Genomic DNA, 21,526 nt, shown 5'->3' on the forward strand with positions numbered 1-21,526 from the left:
TCGCCCTTCGTTGGTTGCTCCAGCTCTAGCTTCTTCTAAGGACATTTTGGTGATCAGTTCCTTGGCACCTTCCTCCGCTCTCACTTGACAGTTTTATGGATGAATCTCTGGGATGATGCATCTATAAATAACCAGATAAAAGTCTGTACTTCATGACCAGTACTCATTAGGCCACCTAGGCTCATTGGCCAGCTCCGTTCCATCGGGAACACAGTACAGCGCAGGTGTGGCATTCCCTGAGGAGGATCAGATTCCTCCAGGTTCCATGCTATACTGTAATTTCATTCAGACTGCTCCCCAGAGGTTCAATGTCTGCACCTGGGGGGACGTTCTCTGGAGCTAGACAAGACAGGTAGCTCGTCTCCTGGATTCATGGGGTTTGGTTCTCCATGTTCACTTTCGAGGAGTATCCAACGTTCTTGCAGTATAATGCCTCTGTTCACCTAGCAGTAAGTAGGTACTTAAATCAAATCAAATATTTATTCAGGTAAAAGTACATACATACAAGGTGAGTTACAAACATAATGTTGAATTTACAGATAAAGCTAGTACATACAATGCCTGAAGCCACTAATACGCACAGCATTTCGGGCAAGGTGTGGGGAAAAACACTTAGACTAAAACTTAATACTAATTGAGATCAAAGCATAAATTGAGTTTAAAAAGGAAGGGAAAATAAAACATGGTGAAAATCAGCAGTTATGCAAGTTGGTCAACAAATAGTATTGTTTGAAAATAGCAAGACTTGGGTTGACATTTACGGGGTAAGGTAGGTTACATAAAGTTTATTAGGTAGTACTTAGTTTTCTTCTTAAACTGGTTGAGAGAGGTACAGCCTAGTTAGTCAGCTTTTTGTGGGTTTACATCCTGGGTGGGGTCAGTAATTTGACCTTGGTAGGGGACTTCGATATAAACCTAACGTGTATGAATACACGCTGGCTGCCTGTCCCCCGATAAAATTAATTAAAACAGGCTGTGGCAAGCAAATTGATTAATAAAAGAACTAATTTTTTAAGGGGTATGACTAACTTCATAGTGTTCAAAAGGAAACTTGAAAAACACCTCCAAAGGGTACCTGATCAATTCATACCTCACACTGCAAACAGGGAAACTAGTCTAATGACCTAATTGATCTTGACACGAATTAACACAAGGCCGCGGGGAAATTGATCAAGCTAAGTAACCATCCTATGTTTCAAATGTTTACCTATTAGGAATATAAGTACCCATGAATTAATAAAGTGTTGTCAATTGCATCCTGGGAAAAGGTCAGTCGTTAGCTATAAATGACCTTGTTAAGTCTTAACCATTAATAGAATTGTGAGCAAGGTATTTACGAGATATAATGCTGGTAATCACAATTTATTTTTTCTTATTTGTAGAATGTTCTACATTTATTGCATTATTATGTTTGTATCTTCTTAGTATTAGTGACAGTAAAATTTATTGATTTTGTGTAACAGGTGCAATCGAATGTGGCGCGCAACAGGTGCAGAATATTTTGTGTGGATTCACATCCCGGGAATGGCGGACGCTGACTGGATAACAGCAATAATTATACACACAAGTCAGCAAAATAGATCAAATTACAAAATACATGAATTTTCTAACTTCAATATTATTTTACGTGTTTGGCTAGATATAGCTCGTGCTTGAAATAACGTTAGAAAATTAATTTGTATGAAGGTGGGCGCAACCCCCCATACGGTGTGAGAGGTTGAGGCGGCGGCCGCCAGGGGCTCAGTGGTGCTTGTTTTGGTGCGGGTGAGGGATGGTCGCGCGGCCGCTCTCCCTTATTGTATCTCAATATTTAGTGGATTACCTCTGATGAAACTTGCAATATAACTCAGTAGTGATGGATACAGTACCATTTAGCGAATTCCCGCATCAGCTGTTTGGATGAAATTAAGGTAAGAGGGCGTGCGGGTGGAGGCTCCTGGAGACCCACAACAAGTGCAGATGGTACAAGTGTCGAGTTTCAGGGGGAGAGAGCGGCCACTCGCGCCCACAGGCCGCCCGTGTGGGCGCCTTGCCGCCCACACCCTGTCCTGGCTCCCCTGTGGTTGTCTGGGGGCGTGGGGGACGGCCAGGGTTGACTTGTGCCGTGTGTGGCCCCGTCATGCTCCGGGGTGATGGCTGGCCCTGGCTGCTCTGTGGGGGTGTTCCCTCTCTTGTGTGGTGACTGTGGTGTGTGGGTGGTGACTGTGGTGTGTGGGTGGTGACTGTGGTGTGGGTGTGTGGTGACAGTGTGGTGTGTGTGGGTGGTGACTGTGTGGTGTGTGTGTGTGTGTGTGTGGGTGGTGACTGTAGGTGTGGTGTGTGTGGGTGGTGACTGTGTGGTGTGTGGGTGGTGACTGTGTGGGTGTGGTGAGTGTGATGTGTGGGTGTGACAGTGTGGAGGGAGGTGATGACAGTGGTGTGTGTGGGGGTGGGTGGTGACAGTGTGGAGTGTGTGTGTGTGTGGGTGGTGACAGTGTGGAGTGTGTGTGGGTGGTGACAGTGTGGAGTGTGTGTGGGTGGTGACAGTGTGGAGTGTGTGTGGGTGGTGACAGTGTGGAGTGTGTGTGGGTGGTGACAGTGTGGAGTGTGTGTGGGTGGTGACAGTGTGGAGTGTGTGTGGGTGGTGACAGTGTGGAGTGTGTGTGGGTGGTGACAGTGTGGAGTGTGTGTGGGTGGTGACAGTGTGGAGTGTGTGTGGGTGGTGACAGTGTGGAGTGAGTGAGTGAGTGTGTGTGTGGGTGGTGACAGTGTGGAGTGAGTGAGTGAGTGTGTGTGTGGGTGGTGACAGTGTGGAGTGAGTGAGTGTGTGTGTGTGGGGGTGGTGACTGTGGAGTGAGTGTGTGTGTGTGTGTGGGTGGTGACAGTATGGAGTGAGTGTGTGTGTGTGGGTGGTGACAGTGTGGAGTGAGTGAGTGTGTGTGTGGGTGGTGACAGTGTGGAGTGAGTGTGTGTGTGTGGGTGGGTGGTGACAGTGTGGAGTGAGTGTGTGGGTGGGTGGTGGTGACAGTGTGTGGGTGGGTGGTGGTGACAGTGTGGAGTGTGTGTGTGGATGGGTGGTGGTGACAGTGTGGAGTGTGTGTGGTGGTGACAGTGTGGAGTGTGTGTGGTGGTGACAGTGTGGAGTGTGTGTGGTGGTGACAGTGTGGAGTGTGTGTGGTGGTGACAGTGTGGAGTGTGTGTGGTGGTGACAGTGTGGAGTGTGTGTGGGTGGTGACAGTGTGGAGTGTGTGGGTGGGTGACAGTGTGGAGTGTGTGGGTGGGTGACAGTGTGGAGTGTGTGTGGGTGGTGACAGTGTGGAGTGTGTGTGGGTGGTGACAGTGTGGAGTGTGTGGGTGGGTGACAGTGTGGAGTGTGTGGGTGGGTGACAGTGTGGAGTGTGTGTGGGTGGGTGACAGTGTGGAGTGTGTGGGTGGGTGACAGTGTGGAGTGTGTGTGGGTGGGTGACAGTGTGGAGTGTGTGGGTGGGTGACAGTGTGGAGTGTGTGTGGGTGGGTGACAGTGTGGAGTGTGTGTGGGTGGGTGACAGTGTGGAGTGTGTGTGGGTGGGTGACAGTGTGGAGTGTGTGGGTGGGTGACAGTGTGGAGTGTGTGGGTGGTGACAGTGTGGAGTGTGTGTGGGTGGTGACAGTGTGGAGTGTGTGGGTGGGTGACAGTGTGGAGTGTGTGGGTGGGTGACAGTGTGGAGTGTGTGGGTGGGTGACAGTGTGGAGTGTGTGGGTGGGTGACAGTGTGGAGTGTGTGGGTGGGTGACAGTGTGGAGTGTGTGTGGGTGGGTGACAGTGTGGAGTGTGTGGGTGGGTGACAGTGTGGAGTGTGTGTGGGTGGGTGACAGTGTGGAGTGTGTGGGGTGGGTGACAGTGTGGAGTGTGTGGGTGGGTGACAGTGTGGAGTGTGTGTGGGTGGGTGACAGTGTGGAGTGTGTGGGTGGGTGACAGTGTGGAGTGTGTGTGGGTGGTGACAGTGTGGAGTGTGTGGGTGGGTGACAGTGTGGAGTGTGTGGGTGGGTGACAGTGTGGAGTGTGTGGGTGGGTGACAGTGTGGAGTGTGTGGGTGGGTGACAGTGTGGAGTGTGTGTGGGTGGGTGACAGTGTGGAGTGTGTGTGGGTGGGTGACAGTGTGGAGTGTGTGTGGGTGGTGACAGTGTGGAGTGTGTGGGTGGGTGACAGTGTGGAGTGTGTGGGTGGGTGACAGTGTGGAGTGTGTGGGTGGGTGACAGTGTGGAGTGTGTGGGTGGGTGACAGTGTGGAGTGTGTGGGTGGGTGACAGTGTGGAGTGTGTGGGTGGGTGACAGTGTGGAGTGTGTGGGTGGGTGACAGTGTGGAGTGTGTGGGTGGGTGACAGTGTGGAGTGTGTGGGTGGGTGACAGTGTGGAGTGTGTGGGTGGGTGACAGTGTGGAGTGTGTGGGTGGGTGACAGTGTGGAGTGTGTGGGTGGGTGACAGTGTGGAGTGTGTGGGTGGGTGACAGTGTGGAGTGTGTGGGTGGGTGACAGTGTGGAGTGTGTGGGTGGGTGACAGTGTGGAGTGTGTGGGTGGGTGACAGTGTGGAGTGTGTGGGTGGGTGACAGTGTGGAGTGTGTGGGTGGGTGACAGTGTGGAGTGTGTGGGTGGGTGACAGTGTGGAGTGTGTGGGTGGGTGACAGTGTGGAGTGTGTGGGTGGGTGACAGTGTGGAGTGTGTGGGTGGGTGACAGTGTGGAGTGTGTGGGTGGGTGACAGTGTGGAGTGTGTGGGTGGGTGACAGTGTGGAGTGTGTGGGTGGGTGACAGTGTGGAGTGTGTGGGTGGGTGACAGTGTGGAGTGTGTGGGTGGGTGACAGTGTGGAGTGTGTGGGTGGGTGACAGTGTGGAGTGTGTGGGTGGGTGACAGTGTGGAGTGTGTGGGTGGGTGACAGTGTGGAGTGTGGGTGGGTGACAGTGTGGAGTGTGTGGGTGGGTGACAGTGTGGAGTGTGTGGGTGGGTGACAGTGTGGAGTGTGTGGTGGGTGACAGTGTGGAGTGTGTGGGTGGGTGACAGTGTGGAGTGTGTGGGTGGGTGACAGTGTGGAGTGTGTGGGTGGGTGACAGTGTGGAGTGTGTGGGTGGGTGACAGCGTGGAGTGTGTGGGTGGGTGACAGCGTGGAGTGTGTGGGTGGGTGACAGCGTGGAGTGTGTGGGTGGGTGACAGCGTGGAGTGTGTGGGTGGGTGACAGCGTGGAGTGTGTGGGTGGGTGACAGCGTGGAGTGTGTGGGTGGGTGACAGCGTGGAGTGTGTGGGTGGGTGACAGCGTGGAGTGTGTGGGTGGGTGACAGCGTGGAGTGTGTGGGTGGGTGACAGCGTGGAGTGTGTGGGTGGGTGACAGCGTGGAGTGTGTGGGTGGGTGACAGCGTGGAGTGTGTGGGTGGGTGACAGCGTGGAGTGTGTGGGTGGGTGACAGCGTGGAGTGTGTGGGTGGGTGACAGCGTGGAGTGTGTGGGTGGGTGACAGCGTGGAGTGTGTGGGTGGGTGACAGCGTGGAGTGTGTGGGTGGGTGACAGCGTGGAGTGTGTGGGTGGGTGACAGCGTGGAGTGTGTGGGTGGGTGACAGCGTGGAGTGTGTGGGTGGGTGACAGCGTGGAGTGTGTGGGTGGGTGACAGTGTGGAGTGTGTGGGTGGGTGACAGTGTGGAGTGTGTGGGTGGGTGACAGTGTGGAGTGTGTGGGTGGGTGACAGTGTGGAGTGTGTGGGTGGGTGACAGTGTGGAGTGTGTGGGTGGGTGACAGTGTGGAGTGTGTGGGTGGGTGACAGTGTGGAGTGTGTGGGTGGGTGACAGTGTGGAGTGTGTGGGTGGGTGACAGTGTGGAGTGTGTGGGTGGGTGACAGTGTGGAGTGTGTGGGTGGGTGACAGTGTGGAGTGTGTGGGTGGGTGACAGTGTGGAGTGTGTGGGTGGGTGACAGTGTGGAGTGTGTGGGTGGGTGACAGTGTGGAGTGTGTGGGTGGGTGACAGTGTGGAGTGTGTGGGTGGGTGACAGCGTGGAGTGTGGGGGTGGGTGACAGCGTGGAGTGTGGGGGTGGGTGACAGCGTGGAGTGTGGGGGTGGGTGACAGCGTGGAGTGTGGGGGTGGGTGACAGCGTGGAGTGTGGGGGTGGGTGACAGCGTGGAGTGTGGGGGTGGGTGACAGCGTGGAGTGTGGGGGTGGGTGACAGCGTGGAGTGTGGGGGTGGGTGACAGCGTGGAGTGTGTGGGTGGGTGACAGCGTGGAGTGTGTGGGTGGGTGACAGCGTGGAGTGTGTGGGTGGTGACAGTGTGGTGTATGTGTGGGGGGGGGGTGGTGACAGTGTGGTGTGTGTGTGTGTGGGGGTGGTGACAGTGTGGTGTGTGTGTGTGGGTGGTGACAGTGTGGTGTCTGCGTGTGGGTGGTGTCTGCGTGTGGGTGGTGACAGTGTGGTGTGTGCGTGTGGGTGGTGAGTGTGGTGTGTGTGTGTGTGGGGGGGGTGACAGTGTGGTGTGTGGGGGGTGACAGTGTGGTGTGTGGGTGGCGAGTGTGGTGTATGTGTGTGGGTGGTGACAGTGTGGTTGTGTGTGGGGGGGTGGTGACAGTGTGGTGTGTGGGTGGTGAGTGTGGTGTGTGTGTGTGGGGGGTGACAGTGTGGTGTGTGTGTACTCACCTAGTTGTGCTTGCGGGGGTTGAGCTCTGGCTCTTTGGTCCCGCCTCTCAACCGTCAATCAACAGGTGTACAGATTCCTGAGCCTACTGGGCTCTATCATATCTACACTTGAAACTGTGTATGGAGTCAGCCTCCACCACATCACTTCCTAATGCATTCCATTTGTCAACCACTCTGACACTAAAAAAGTTCTTTCTAATATCTCTGTGGCTCATTTGGGCGCTCAGTTTCCACCTGTGTCCCCTTGTGCGTGTGCCCCTTGTGTTAAATAGCCTGTCTTTATCTACCCTATCAATTCCCTTGAGAATCTTGAATGTGGTGATCATGTCCCCCCTAACTCTTCTGTCTTGCAGCGAAGTGAGGTTTAATTCCGTAGTCTCTCCTCGTAGCTCATACCTCTCAGCTCGGGTACTAGTCTGGTGGCAAATCTTTGAACCTTTTCCAGTTTAGTCTTATCCTTGACTAGATATGGACTCCATGCTGGGGCTGCATACTCCAGGATTGGCCTGACATATGTGGTATACAAAAGTTCTGAATGATTCTTTACACAAATTTCTGAATGCCGTTCGTATGTTGGCCTGCCTGGCATATGCCGCTGATGTTATCCTCTTGATATGTGCTGCAGGAGACAGGTCTGGCGTGATATAAACTCCCAAGTCTTTTTCGTTCTCTGACTCCTGAAGAATTTCCTCTCCCAGATGATACTGGGAGCGTGGTGTGTGTGTGTGTGTGTGTGTGTGTGTGTGTGTGTGTGTGTGTGTGTGTGTGTGGGTGTGTGTGTGTGTGTGTGTGTGGGGTGTGTGAGTGTGATGTGTGGAGGGGGTGGTGTGTGGGTGTGTGTGGTGGTGGTGACAATGTGGTGTGTGTGGGGGGTGTGACAGTGTGGTGTGTGTGGGGGGTGTGACAGTGTGGTGTGTGTGGGGGGTGTGACAGTGTGGTGTGTGTGGGGGGTGTGACAGTGTGGTGTGTGTGGGTGGTGACAGTGTGGTGTGTGTGGGTGGTGACAGTGTGGTGTGTGTGGGTGGTGACAGTGTGGTGTGTGTGGGTGGTGACAGTGTGGTGTGTGTGGGTGGTGACAGTGTGGTGTGTGTGGGTGGTGACAGTGTGGTGTGTGTGGGTGGTGACAGTGTGGTGTGTGTGTGTGTGTGGGTGGTGACAGTGTGGTGTGTGTGTGTGTGTGTGTGGGTGGTGACAGTGTGGTGTGTGTGTGTGTGGGTGGTGACAGTGTGGTGTGTGTGTGGGTGGTGACAGTGTGGTGTGTGTGTGGGTGGTGACAGTGTGGTGTGTGTGGGTGGTGACAGTGTGGTGTGTGTGGGTGGGGGTGGTGACATTGTGGTGTGTGTGTGGATGGTAACTGGTGACTGTAATGTGTGTGTGTGGTGACAGTGTGGTGTGTGTGGGTGGGTGGTGACAGTGTGGTGTGTGTGTGTGTGGGTGGTGACAGTGTGGTGTGTGTGTGTGTGTATGTGTGTGGGTGGTGACAGTGTGGTGTGTGTGTGTGTGTGTGTGGGTGGTGACAGTGTGTGTGTGTGTGTGTGTGTGTGGGTGGTGACAGTGTGTTGTATGTGTGTGTGTGGGTGGTGACAGTGTGGTGTGTGTGGGTGGTGACAGTGTTTTGTGTGTGTGGGGTGGTGGTGATGACAGTGTGATGTGTGTGTGGATGGTGACTGGTGTGTGTGTGTGTGTGGTGACAGTGTGGTGTGTGTAAACATCAGAGGTCGGCCCGAGGCCACCCACACACACCACACACTGTCACCACCCCCCCCCCCACACACACACACACCACACCACACACTGTCACCACCCCCCCCCTACACACACACACCACACCACACACTGTCACCACCCCCCCCCTACACACACACACACCACCACTGTCACCACCACCACACACACACACCACTGTCACCACCACCCACACACACACACCACTGTCACCACCCACCCACACACACACACCACTGTCACCACCCACCCACACACACACACCACTGTCACCACCCACCCACACACACACACCACTGTCACCACCCACCCACACACACACACCACTGTCACCACCCACCCACACACACACACCACTGTCACCACCCACCCACACACACACACCACTGTCACCACCCACCCACACACACACACCACTGTCACCACCCACCCACACACACACACCACTGTCACCACCCACCCACACACACACACCACTGTCACCACCCACCCACACACACACACCACTGTCACCACCCACCCACACACACACACCACTGTCACCACCCACCCACACACACACACCACTGTCACCACCCACCCACACACACACACCACTGTCACCACCCACCCACACACACAGCACACTGTCACCACCCACCCACACACACACACACCACTGTCACCACCCACCCACACACACACACACCACTGTCACCACCCACCCACACACACACACACCACTGTCACCACCCACCCACCTACACACACACACCACTGTCACCACCCATCCACACCCACCACTGTCACCACCCACCCACACACCACTGTCACCACCCACCCACACACACACAGCACACTGTCACCACCCACACACACACAGCACACTGTCACCACCCACACACACACAGCACACTGTCACCACACACACACCACACTGTCACCACACACACACACCACACTGTCACCACACACACACACACACCACCCTGTTACCACACACACACACCACACTGTCACCACACACAAACACCACACTGTCACCACACACAAACACCACACTGTCACCACACACAAACACCACACTGTCACCACACACAAACACCACACTGTCACCACACACAAACACCACACTGTCACCACACGCAAACACCACACTGTCACCACACACAAACACCACACTGTCACCACACACAAACACCACACTGTCACCACACACACACACCACACTGTCACCACACACACACACACACACCACACTGTCACCACACACACACACACACCACACTGTCACCACACACACACACACCACACTGTCACCACACACACACACACCACACTGTCACCACACACACACACACACACCACACTGTCACCACACACACACACACACACACCACACTGTCACCACACACACACACACACACACACCACACTGTCACCACACACACACACACCACACTGTCACCACACACACACACACACACACACACACACAGAAGAGTAAGGGGGGACATGATCACAACCTACAAAATCCTCAGGGGAATCGACCGGGTAAACAAGGATGAACTATTCAGCACTGGAGGGACACGAACAAGGGGACACAGGAGGAAGCCGAGTACCCAAATGAGCCACAGAGACATTGGAAAGAACTTTTTCAGTGTCAGAGTAGTTGGTAAATGGAATGCACTAGGAAGTGATGTGGTGGAGGCTGACTCCATACACAGTTTCAAATGTAGATATGATAGAGCCCAGTAGGCTCAGGAATCTGTACACCAGTAGATTGACGGTTGAGAGGCAGGACCAAAGAGCCAAAGCTCAACCCCCGCAAGCACAATTAGGTGAGTACACACACACACACACCACACTGTCACCCCCCCCCCCACACACACACACCACACTGTCACCACCCACACTTAATTAATGTGGGTAATTACACTTAGGTAATTACCCACACACCCACCCACCCACCCTGACAGTTGAGAGGCGGGACCAAAGAGCCAGAGTTCAACCCCCGCAAACACAACTAGGTGAGTACACACGTACACTTGGTGTGGTAACACCACAGTCACCACACACACACACACACGCACACACACACCACACTGTCACTACCAACCCATCCTAGACTTAATGTGCACAATCAAATGCACACGTCCATACATGTACTTGACTGGCCTCAGATAGGTTAGATTTGGTTGTTGGCATCCTTCTCGGGCTAGTTGTTTCAGTCCCAGGCCCTCTACAAAATCAGTACTGTAGTACAAAATGTTGATTTTTGAGTGTGTGCAGCAGTCCATATCTTGTACATAGTCGCTACAGGTGCTGTACTATCATTTTTGGAGTACTGTATAGGTTGGTTAGTACTAAGTAGGCAAAAGCAGATACTTTCATCGGACTTGCAAGCTGGCACACTTTATTGTCTTCTGACACTTAAATACTAAATATCTTTTGGGCTAGATACCTTCTTTCGATAATTACTTTGCCTACTTTGTTGTTTGTGAGTGTAATTTATTTTAAACTAAATTATATGCCTGCTATCAGTTTGTTTAAAAAAAACTATATATATATATATATATATATATATATATATATATATATATATATATATATATATATATATATATATATATAATACAATACCACACACACATTAGGCTTGGTTACTTAGTACAGCAGTCATTTTACACGGTCTATTAATTTTCAGGCAACTAACCTATTACAGTATGCTCTTTATTACTGCATATTTGTCTGGAATGTGGGAGTCTTATTAGGCTAGTAATTACCTAAGTGTAATTACCTAAGTGTAGTTACAGGATGAGAGCTACGCTCGTGGTGTCCCGTCTTCCCAGCACTCTTTGTCATATAACGCTTTGAAACTACTGACGGTCTTGGCCTCCACCACCTTCTCACTTAACTTGTTCCAACCGTCTACCACTCTATTTGCGAAGGTGAATTTTCTTATATTTCTTCGGCATCTGTGTTTAGCTAGTTTAAATCTATGGCCTCTTGTTCTTGAAGTTCCAGGTCTCAGGAAGTCTTCCCTGTCGATTTTATCAATTCCTGTTACTATTTTGTACGTAGTGATCATATCACCTCTTTTTCTTCTGTCTTCTAGTTTTGGCATATTTAATGCTTCTAACCTCTCCTCGTAGCTCTTGCCCTTCAGTTCTGGGAGCCACTTAGTAGCATGTCTTTGCACCTTTTCCAGTTTGTTGATGTGCTTCTTAAGATATGGGCACCACACAACAGCTGCATATTCTAGCTTTGGCCTAACAAAAGTCATGAACAATTTCTTTAGTATATCGCCATCCATGTATTTAAATGCAATTCTGAAGTTAGAAAGCATTGCATAGGCTCCTTGCACAATATTCTTAATGTGGTCCTCAGGTGATAGTTTTCTATCTAGAACCACTCCTAGATCTCTTTCTTTATCAGAATTCTTTAAAGATTTCTCACATAATATATAGGTTGTGTGGGGTCTATGTTCTCCTATTCCACATTCCATAACATGACATTTATTAACATTAAATTCCATTTGCCAAGTGGTGCTCCATATACTTATTTTGTCCAGGTCTTCTTGAAGGGCATGACAATCATCTAAATTTCTTATCCTTCCTATTATCTTAGCATCATCAGCAAACATGTTCATATAATTCTGTATACCAACTGGTAGATCATTTATGTACACAATAAACATCACTGGTGCAAGAACTGAACCCTGTGGTACTCCACTTGTGACATTTCTCCATTCCGATACATTGCCTCTGATTACTGCCCTCATTTTTCTATCAGTCAGAAAATTTTTCATCCATGATAGAAGCTTACCTGTCACCCCTCCAATATTTTCCAGTTTCCAGAACAACCTCTTATGTGGAACTCTGTCGAAAGCCTTTTTTAGGTCCAGATAGATGCAGTCAACCCAGCCATCTCTTTCCTGTAATATCTCTGTGGCCCGATCATAGAAACTGAGTAAATTCGATACACAGGATCTTCCTGATCGAAAACCATACTGTCTGTCTGATATTATATCATTTCTCTCCAGGTGTTCTACCCATTTAGTTTTGATTAGCTTTTCCAATACTTTCACTATTACACTTGTCAATGATACAGGTCTATAATTGAGGGGGTCTTCCCTGCTGCCACTTTTGTAGATTGGAACTATGTTAGCCTGTTTCCACACGTCTGCTACGATTCCTGTACACAGGGATGCCTGAAAGATCAGGTGAAGTGGAATGCTGAGCTCAGATGCACATTCTCTCAGAACCCATGGTGAAACGCCATCTGGGCCAGCTGCTTTGTTCCTCCCGAGCTCCTTTAGCATATTTTCCACTTCATCTCTAGACACCTCTATCCGCTCTATGTTGTTCTCTGGAATTCTTATTGTGTCTGGTTCTCTGAAGATTTCATTTTGTACAAACACACTTTGGAACTTTTCATTTAATGTTTCACACATTTCCTTTTCATTTTCCGTGAATCTGTTTCCCATTTCCAACCTCTGGATATTATCCTTTACCTGCAATTTGTTGTTTATGAATTTGTAGAATAGGCCCGGTTCTGTTTTACATTTATCTGCTATCCCTTTTTCAAAATTTCTTTCTGCCTCTCTCCTTACTGTTGTATAATTGTTTCTCGCATCTTTGTATCGCTGGTATGTTTGGGGGTTTGGCCTCTTCCTATACTGATTCCATTTTTGTGTCTTTTGGTCTCTTGCCCTCTCACAATTTCTGTCGAACCAATCCTGTTTTCTGGTCCTGCATCTCTGTTTTGGTATGAATGTTTGTGTGCCTTCCTCGTATAGTTTTAAAAATTTGGCATACATTTCATTTACTTCCCTGCCTAGTAACAATTCTGTCCAATTACACTCATTAAAAAAATTTCGAAGTTCCCCATAGTTGCCTCTCTTTAAATCGAGTTTATCAACTGTTTCAATGTCCCCATTTTCTTCTAGATGATATCTTAAAGCATATTTATTGTCTAACAGGACGTGATCACTCTTTCCCAAGGGAGGAAGGTACTGGATGTCAAAAATCTCTTCTTCTTTCCTGGTGAATACTAGATCCAGTACTGACGGTATATCTCCTTCCCTCATTCTTGTGGCTTGCTTTATGTGTTGATACAAGAATGTCTCCAGAATGAGGTTCACAAATCTGCATGTCCAAAAGTCCTCCGTTCTTGCTTCATAGGCCTCCCAGTCTATTGCTCTAAAGTTGAAGTCCCCCAGTATCAACAGTCGTGATTTATCTTTATCTGCTTGTACAATAATATCTCTCATGACCATTATGAGGCCCTCTCGTTTGTCATCCAGTTCTTCCTTTGTCCACGTGTTGCTTGCTGGTGGGCTGTAGGTATTTACAATTATCAGGTTATCATCCTGATTCCAGACCTGCAATGCCATTATGTCAATATCTCGAGGGTTTTCAAATATTAACTCTTTTACCTTCAGGTGTTTTTTCACCAGTACAGCCACTCCTCCTCCCTTCCTAGTTTTCCTGTCACGTCTCCAAACTGAGTAGCCTCTTGGGAATATGACTTCATTTATTATATTTCCTTCAAGTTTCGTTTCTGATAATGCAACAATATCTGGGACCCTAAGCTGGATTATATCTTGCAACTCCAAAGTTTTTGACCTCACTCCATCTATGTTGGTATATACAATTTTCAGGAACATGTTCCCTTTTCCTTTGCTCTTTACTCCCCCTTCCACTACTGATCTTGTTGCTTTGTTTTTATGTACCATTTCACAAGCTTTCCAGTCCCTGTCACTTTGTAAAAAAAAGAATTTCTGTCTTCTTCATTTCTATCCCCATTTAGCCGTTTTGCCTCAATTAAGTTCATTTTCAGCTTTTCTCTGTCTTCCTTGGAGAGGTCTTGTCTTATTGACCAAGATTTGCCAACCTCATCACTCTGCAGTTTCCTGGCATTTCTTAGCACTTCCATCATGTTTTTCACTCCATTAAAGGTCACCCTTAATTGGCGGTTCTTTTCTTTCTCATATTTTCCTATTCTTCTAAAATCACTGACATTTTCCTTTGAGCCTTCTCCTAAACCTACTATTTTCTCTATGATTTTCATCTCTTCTGCCGCTCGGTCCACCCTAGATGAAATTTCCTTCTCTAAACATCCAAAAATGATTATGGACTTAGTTCTATCTGCAGTGTTTTGTACCAGTTTACTGTTGGTAACCAGTTCTTTCCTAATTGCTTGCCTAATTTCTGCTTCTTGTTGGTCATTTCTGGTTTTGACTTCCGAACACACTTCTTTGATAGTCTCTTTCTCTTTTACAACTTGAGCATATGTCGCTTTTATTTCTTCTTTATACTTTTCTAGTTCTTTATTCACCTCCTCTATGTGAGTTGTCAGTGAAGTTTCCAGTTGGAGATCCTTACCTAACTCTATGTTAGCCCTTAGGCTTGCTTGGAGTTGTTCACCATATGAGTCTATCTTCTTGTTTATTTCTTCAAAGTCACCACACTTCACTTTCCATGCCTCATTTTCTTTCACTAGTTCCTTGATTTGCTCCTCCTGATTTGTTACCTTGTCTGTTAATGCAGTAATAATCTTACCTTGTTGAAGCATACTCCCTTTTAGAGTGCAAAGCTCACTCCAAAGAGCTCCATTGTCCTCTTCTAATTTAAGCACTTTTTCTTCATACTTCATTTGCATGTCCTCAATTATCTCTAACCTGCCAAGAACACCTCCTTTCCTTATATCTTGTGGTGAGAATCCTTTGAAACCATCATCAGATGGTGTGTCTACCTTCTCAGTGGGGGTGGTGGCGGCAGCCATCTTTGATTTTGTTCTAGACCAAAACAAACTTTTCCACTCGACTATTTTCACTCAGTTTTACTTGTTTATTGTATTTTATTTGCTTTTACTCTTCCCTGAACCTTTATGTAACCTGGGACACCACTGTAGCCCTCAACCTGTTCCCAATACTTAGGTAATTCGATATTTCCAGGAGCTTGCTGCAGTGTGACTTCTGCCTCCTCCAGCTTCTGTGTGTGTGTGTGCTTCTGTGTAGTGTGGATGTACAAAAGCTACTGTGCTAAATACAGTGTACAAATATATATTTTTTGGTAAATAAGAATGTATGTGGCCTAGGTGTCCTCTGGTTTACTAAATTAATGTATGTCGTCACAATAAGTAATAGATTTAATACAGTACAGTTTTATGCAGTACTGTACTGTGTATAGATTAGGGGGGGAGCAAGTTGAAAATAGTTTAACTCATAATGTAACTAGGGTAAAGTTACTGGTCCCCAGACCATTAATATAATTGATCTTCGTGAGCTAATATTGATTAGGTTTTTGTAAAATCTGTGGTATGAATTAAAAGGGGACAAGCTGTAAATGTATGATATTCTGCTGAGCAAGATACCATACATTTAATCTAACATAATTTATAGTTAGGGAACACATTCAAAATAAAAATGCCATGTCTTCAAATAAAAACAAATTTAAATGAAGTACACATCATTTTTATTTCAGGTATTCAAACAAACCAACTTACTGTATGTGTACATCATACACTGTATGCTGTATTTAAAATGCATGATAGGAAATACAAAACAATTCACTCTGTGCTTCACACCTCAGAACAATGTGGGTTGGCACCTCACTATGCAGCCCTAAACACCTCGCCTTGAAGTTACTTTGAAGTGTTTCCGGGGCTTAGCGTCCCTGCTGCCCGATCGTCGACCAGGCCGCCTGGTTGATCAGGTATCCTTTGGAGGTGCTTATCCTGTTCTCTCTCTAATACTGTGAGGGGTTGGCCAGTTATGCTCCTTATGTGTAGTGGAAGCTTGTTGAACAGTCTCGGGCCTCTGATGTTGATAGAGTTCTCTGAGTACCTGTTGCACCTCTACTTTTCAACGGGGGTATTCTGCACATCCTGCCATACCTCCACACACCACCACCTTCGACCAGAAGCCGTTATCCTCTGTCGGCAGAGTGGAGGGTGAAGGTAGGCTACACAAATGTGCGAAAGCTTCTTTACTAACAAACATTCTCTCCCATACATAATGACAATTGAAAAAGTGAAAATCGACATAGGTACTATAATAAAAATAAAAACTAGACATTATGGTGCTCCATCAATATACAAAATGATACAGTACTGGAATGGATGCTGTGCATTCAGCATCCACAAATCTTAGCCAAAACTACATCCTAAGTTTCATTACACATCTAAATGTCTGGAAACCATAGTACTGGTCTCCAGACAGCAAGACACATCACCCATTTTTAAGAAAAAAATTTGGATGTGAAAATTATATGGTTTTTATTGTACCTCCCTTTATTCCATTCTATTGGAAAAACATTCCTAGAATACCAATTAAATTCCATGTGTGTAGCTTGAAGGGGTGTCCAGAGAACAGCATTCAAGTACTGTACAGTACCGTCAGAGATGGGCATCAGAGTACAGGGGCACCTCGGTTTACGAATTTAATCCGTTCCTGGAGACAATTCGTAACCCAAAACTGAAGCGAATTTCCCCAATAAGAAATAATGGGAAATGAATTAATCCGTTCCTGACTCCTCATAAAAAATTCACTTTAAAGTAAATTTTATACTGTACCTAATTAACCCAAATCTTCACTACAAAAGTATGTACAAGTTATTACCTTTACTGATGACTCCTGTTGGGATATGGAAGACAATGAGGAGGGGGGAGGAGGAGAGGTGTTTTATTTTTATTTAAAATTTTAATATAAACCTCTGATAAGATGGACATCTTCCAGGAGAACCTGATTGTAAAGAGATTTTACTCTTATTTCCAATACTGTGTATACTGTACAGGGTCTTTCCCAAAATCCAGCCCCTTAAAGCTTATTTTGTCAAAGGTAGGGCCATTAATTTCAAATGGTGTAAATAAACAAGCCCTTATGCCTTAATTAATATCTAATTTTGTCAGTTCTGAAATTTGTTTATACTAGAACTTTCATCATAATATAAGTTATCTCCTGAAAGATTCAAGAAAAATTTTAAATGTTGTAGGGTAAAAAATTATTCCTCGTGTGTAAATACTGTATATTCTTAAGTACTGTACTTGGTGATGATACCAATTGTTCCACAATTCTTCCAATTAAGGACGTGTACAATATAATAACACGGCTTACATATTTATTAAGTAATAATCAGAAATGTCAAATCTTATTTGACATTTGTCAAGTTATTGAAATTTATGATTAGAACCCAATTTTCTTCAGTTTCTGCAGTGAAAATGCCAGTTGACATGAACCGTATTCACCTTTTAAAACCCATTATGTATCTTAATTGACTTATGATGTTATCTAAGCTTAAAGAAATCTGAAGTACTGTATGTACTTACCTCCCTAGGCCTAATGCAATAATAAATTATGGACTATTTAGACAATATAAAAGTAAGGTTAAAAGAAAAATTAGTAACCAAGTGACCGCACTAAACAAGGAAGGAAGGAGAACAGACAATAAAATGCATGTTTTAAGAACTCCAGGCCAACAATAGAGCCAAAACAGTTCCAGTACAGGTACTAAGAGAGGAGGTACCCAAGAGGATAAACAGACAAATATTGAGGTACAATAATAGAAGAGGATATGCAACTAAGTCACCAGATGAAACAAAAGCTGTAGGATTAGATAATGTATAGTACAGGAACTATATACAGTACAGATTGTATATCCCCATTTGCATATACAAAAATCAGCATGAAAGATACTTGTATAGAAGACATTGAAAACTACAAGCTGATGTTAATAAAGTTTTTGATTGGGCAACAGCGAATAACTTGAATGTTTAATAGTGATCAATTCCAGGTACTTGTGTATGGAAAAAATTATGATCTTAAAATGTAGGGTACAAGACACAGACCTCATACTGGGAAAGTAAAGGATCTAGTCCTGAATATTGATGTCTGATGACCTAAAATTTAGGGAACATAACCAAGCAAATAATAGCATCAGCTAGAAAAATGATAGGATGGATTATGAGAACCTTCAGATCCAGAAAGCCCACCACAAGGTTCATTCTACTACGGATAACTTGTACTGCCCTGCTCAATACTCACATCCCCTTCAGAGCAGGAGAAATTACTGAAATAGGGGGAATACAGAGAACATTTATGGCACACACAATATAAAGCATCTAAATTATTGGGACTGTCTTGAAACTCTCAAAATGCACTCTGGAAAGGAGACAAAAGATGTATTGCATAAAATATACTGTTCATGGAAGATACTGGAAGGCCAGGTCCCAAATTTGCACAGTAAAATAATAAAATACTTGAGCGAACAATATGGCAGAAAAAGTTTAAGCCAGTGAAGAGGAGAGGTGCCATAGGCACAATCAGAGATCACTGATTGATCTGACTGACTGATCAGAGATCAGAGAGATACAGTATATCAAATGCTGAACTGTAATGCCAATCCTGACCTTAAAACCTTCATTGAAGGTTGTAGCAGAACCCATGAGCATCACACCAGAAACAAACACCTTTTTGACATTCCAAGAGTACGACTTAATCAAACTAGAAATGCTCTACAAATAAAAGGACCCAGAATGTGGAATGACCTTCCCAATAATGTTAAAGACTGTACCTCTCTTAACCAGTTTAAGATAAAAACTAAGCACTACCTAATTAACTCCATGTAACCTACCTTACCCCTATAATGTCAACCCATGTCTGTTAGTTTTTAAACAATGCTGTTTGTCGACCAAATTATATTTTTGCTGTTTTCCTGCCATGTTCCCCCCTTTATTATTTTAATTTTTTCTCAACACATTGTATACTTTAATCTCGATTAGTATTAAGTTTGTCTTTAGTGTTTTTCCTGCCCGAAACGCTTTGCGTAATAGTGGCTTTAGGCATTGTATGTACTAGCTCTATCTATAAATTCATTAATATCTGTATCACCCCTTGTATGTATGTACTTTACCTAAATAAACATTTGTATTTGTATTTTTTGTATTTGTACTGAACATCAGAGGGCCATAGCTGTTCAATATTCTCCCAGCAAGTACATATAAGAAATATTGCCAGAACAAAAGTGAACAACTTCAAGAAACAATTAGTTTCCTGCCAGACGTGCCGGACCAACCGAGTTGTAGTGGAAACGTGGGCATGCACGACTGCTCCAAACAACAGTCTGTTGATCCAAGCTCTCACAAGTCAAACCTGGCCCCAGGCTGGTTTGTGCTGGGCTTGGCATGTGCTCCTTGGCTCCAGCCTGCTCACCAATGCTGAGCAGGCTCTCAAGGAGCCAGAATGTTTGCCCTGCCAGTGTAAGTCACCATTCTGGACAAAGCATGGAACAGCTGAACCGGAGAAAAGAGGTAGGACCCCCCCCCCCCACCTGACCAGTCCTGCTGAATGGCATCCACCATAAGAGCCTCACAATCAGGAAATATAGCGATGTTGGATAGAAGGCATTGGTTCCAAACCATCACAAAGAGGTTAACCTAGCAGTGTCCAAGCAGCTCGCAGGACCAACAGGACATTACTAATGGTCCACTCCATGGAAATGGGACAGAAACTCTGTACCGTCCATGAGAAAGGTGGACATACCGTGCACAGGAACTGCACAGATAACTAAACACCAAGAATCCAAAAGACAATCTACTCATGTTCAAGAAGGAAAAGTATCCCAGAGGGAAAGAGCACACCACAGAGCCTATTACAGACCTTGTCAGACAAATCTCCTGTGGTGTAGTGGTAAGACACTCGCCTGGCGTTCCGCGAGCGATATGTCATGGGTTCGTATCCTGGCCGGGGAGGATTTACTGGGCGCAATTCCTTAACTGTAGCCTCTGTTTAACGCAACAGTAAAATGTGTACTTGGATGAAAAAACGATTCTTCGCGGCAGGGGATCGTATTCCAGGGACCATAGGATTAAGAACTTGCCCGAAACGCTACGCGTACTAGTGGCTGTACAAGAATGTAACAACTCTTGTATATATCTCAAAAAAAAAAAAATGGAATTGCGGCTCCAGCGTGGAGTTCATACCTAATCAAACACAAAACAGTTAGAAAAGGTTCAGAGGTATGCTTAGCCAGGGACGCTAAGCGGGGCTTAGCATCCCCGCTAAGATCATTCCTCTCACAGCTACTTGACCACTACTATAAAATCACCGAGACATTAGAAGAAAAACAGAATGCAGTGGTATACACTGATTTCGCAAAGGCATTCAATAAATGGGACCATGTTGTGATAGCACACAAAATGAGGTCAATGGGAATAACTGGTAAAGTAGGATGCTGTATACTCAGTTTTCTGCTGAACAGAACACAGAGTAACAGTCAACCATATAAAATAGTCCAAGTGCAGTTAAAAGCTCTATGCCTCAGGGTACGCCACTGCTTTTCTTTATTCTCATATCATATATAGTCTCAAATACAACGCACAGCTTTGTTTCATCATTTGCAGATGACAAAAAAAGCATGAAAATTACCTCTGCTGAAGACATTAAAAAACTACAAGCAGATATTAATACCTGTACAGTTTTTTGACTGGGCAGCAGAAAATAACATAATATTTAACAGTGATAAATTCCATGTACTCAGGTACGGTAAAAATGAGGACCTTAAACATAATACAGTACAGGGGTACAAAACACATTCAAATCTGCTTATAGTAGGAAAACAGCATGTAAAGGATTTGGGAATAATGATGTCTGGCGACCTAATGTTTAGGGAACATGACCAAGCAAATATTGCGTCAGCTAGAAAAATTTTAGGATAGATTACAAGAACTTTCAAATCCAGGGATCCCATCACAATGTACTCTTCAAATCATTTTTGCTGTCCCATCTTGAGTACTGCTCAGTACCCACTTTCCCCTTCAGAGTAGGAGAAATTGCTGAAATAGAGGGAGTACAGGGAACATACATGGCACACATATACACAATATAGCACCTAAATTATTGGGATCACCTCAAAGCTCTCCCAAATGTACTCACCAGAAAGGAGACAAGAGAGACATCAAATAATATACACATGGAAAATACTAGAGGGCCAGGTCCCAAATCTACACAATAAATAAAAACTCTTACTGGAGTGAATGACATGGAAGACAATGCAGAATAGAACTAGTGAAGAGCAGGGGGGTGTCATAAGCACAATCAGAGAACACTATATAAACATCAGAGGTCCACAGTTGTTCAATATATTTCCAGCGAGTATAAGAAATATTGCCGGAACAACCGTGGACATCTTCAA

The 21,526-nt window shown here is 46.1% G+C and overlaps 1 protein-coding gene across 1 annotated transcript in view; it reads left to right on the top strand.

Annotated features, from left to right (window-relative positions):
• The first annotated feature begins 1,711 nt into the window (after window positions 1-1,711).
• The window catches only part of Rap2l (Ras-associated protein 2-like), a 201,661-nt gene continuing 181,846 nt past the window's right edge, over window positions 1,712-21,526 (top strand). The window contains exon 1 of the mRNA XM_045757099.2: window positions 1,712-1,910. The gene's annotated coding sequence lies outside the window, so the exon portion shown is untranslated. The remainder of the gene's footprint in view (window positions 1,911-21,526) is intronic.

This window comes from Procambarus clarkii, chromosome 86, assembly GCF_040958095.1.
Source record: "Procambarus clarkii isolate CNS0578487 chromosome 86, FALCON_Pclarkii_2.0, whole genome shotgun sequence".
Lineage (NCBI taxonomy): Eukaryota > Metazoa > Arthropoda > Malacostraca > Decapoda > Cambaridae > Procambarus > Procambarus clarkii.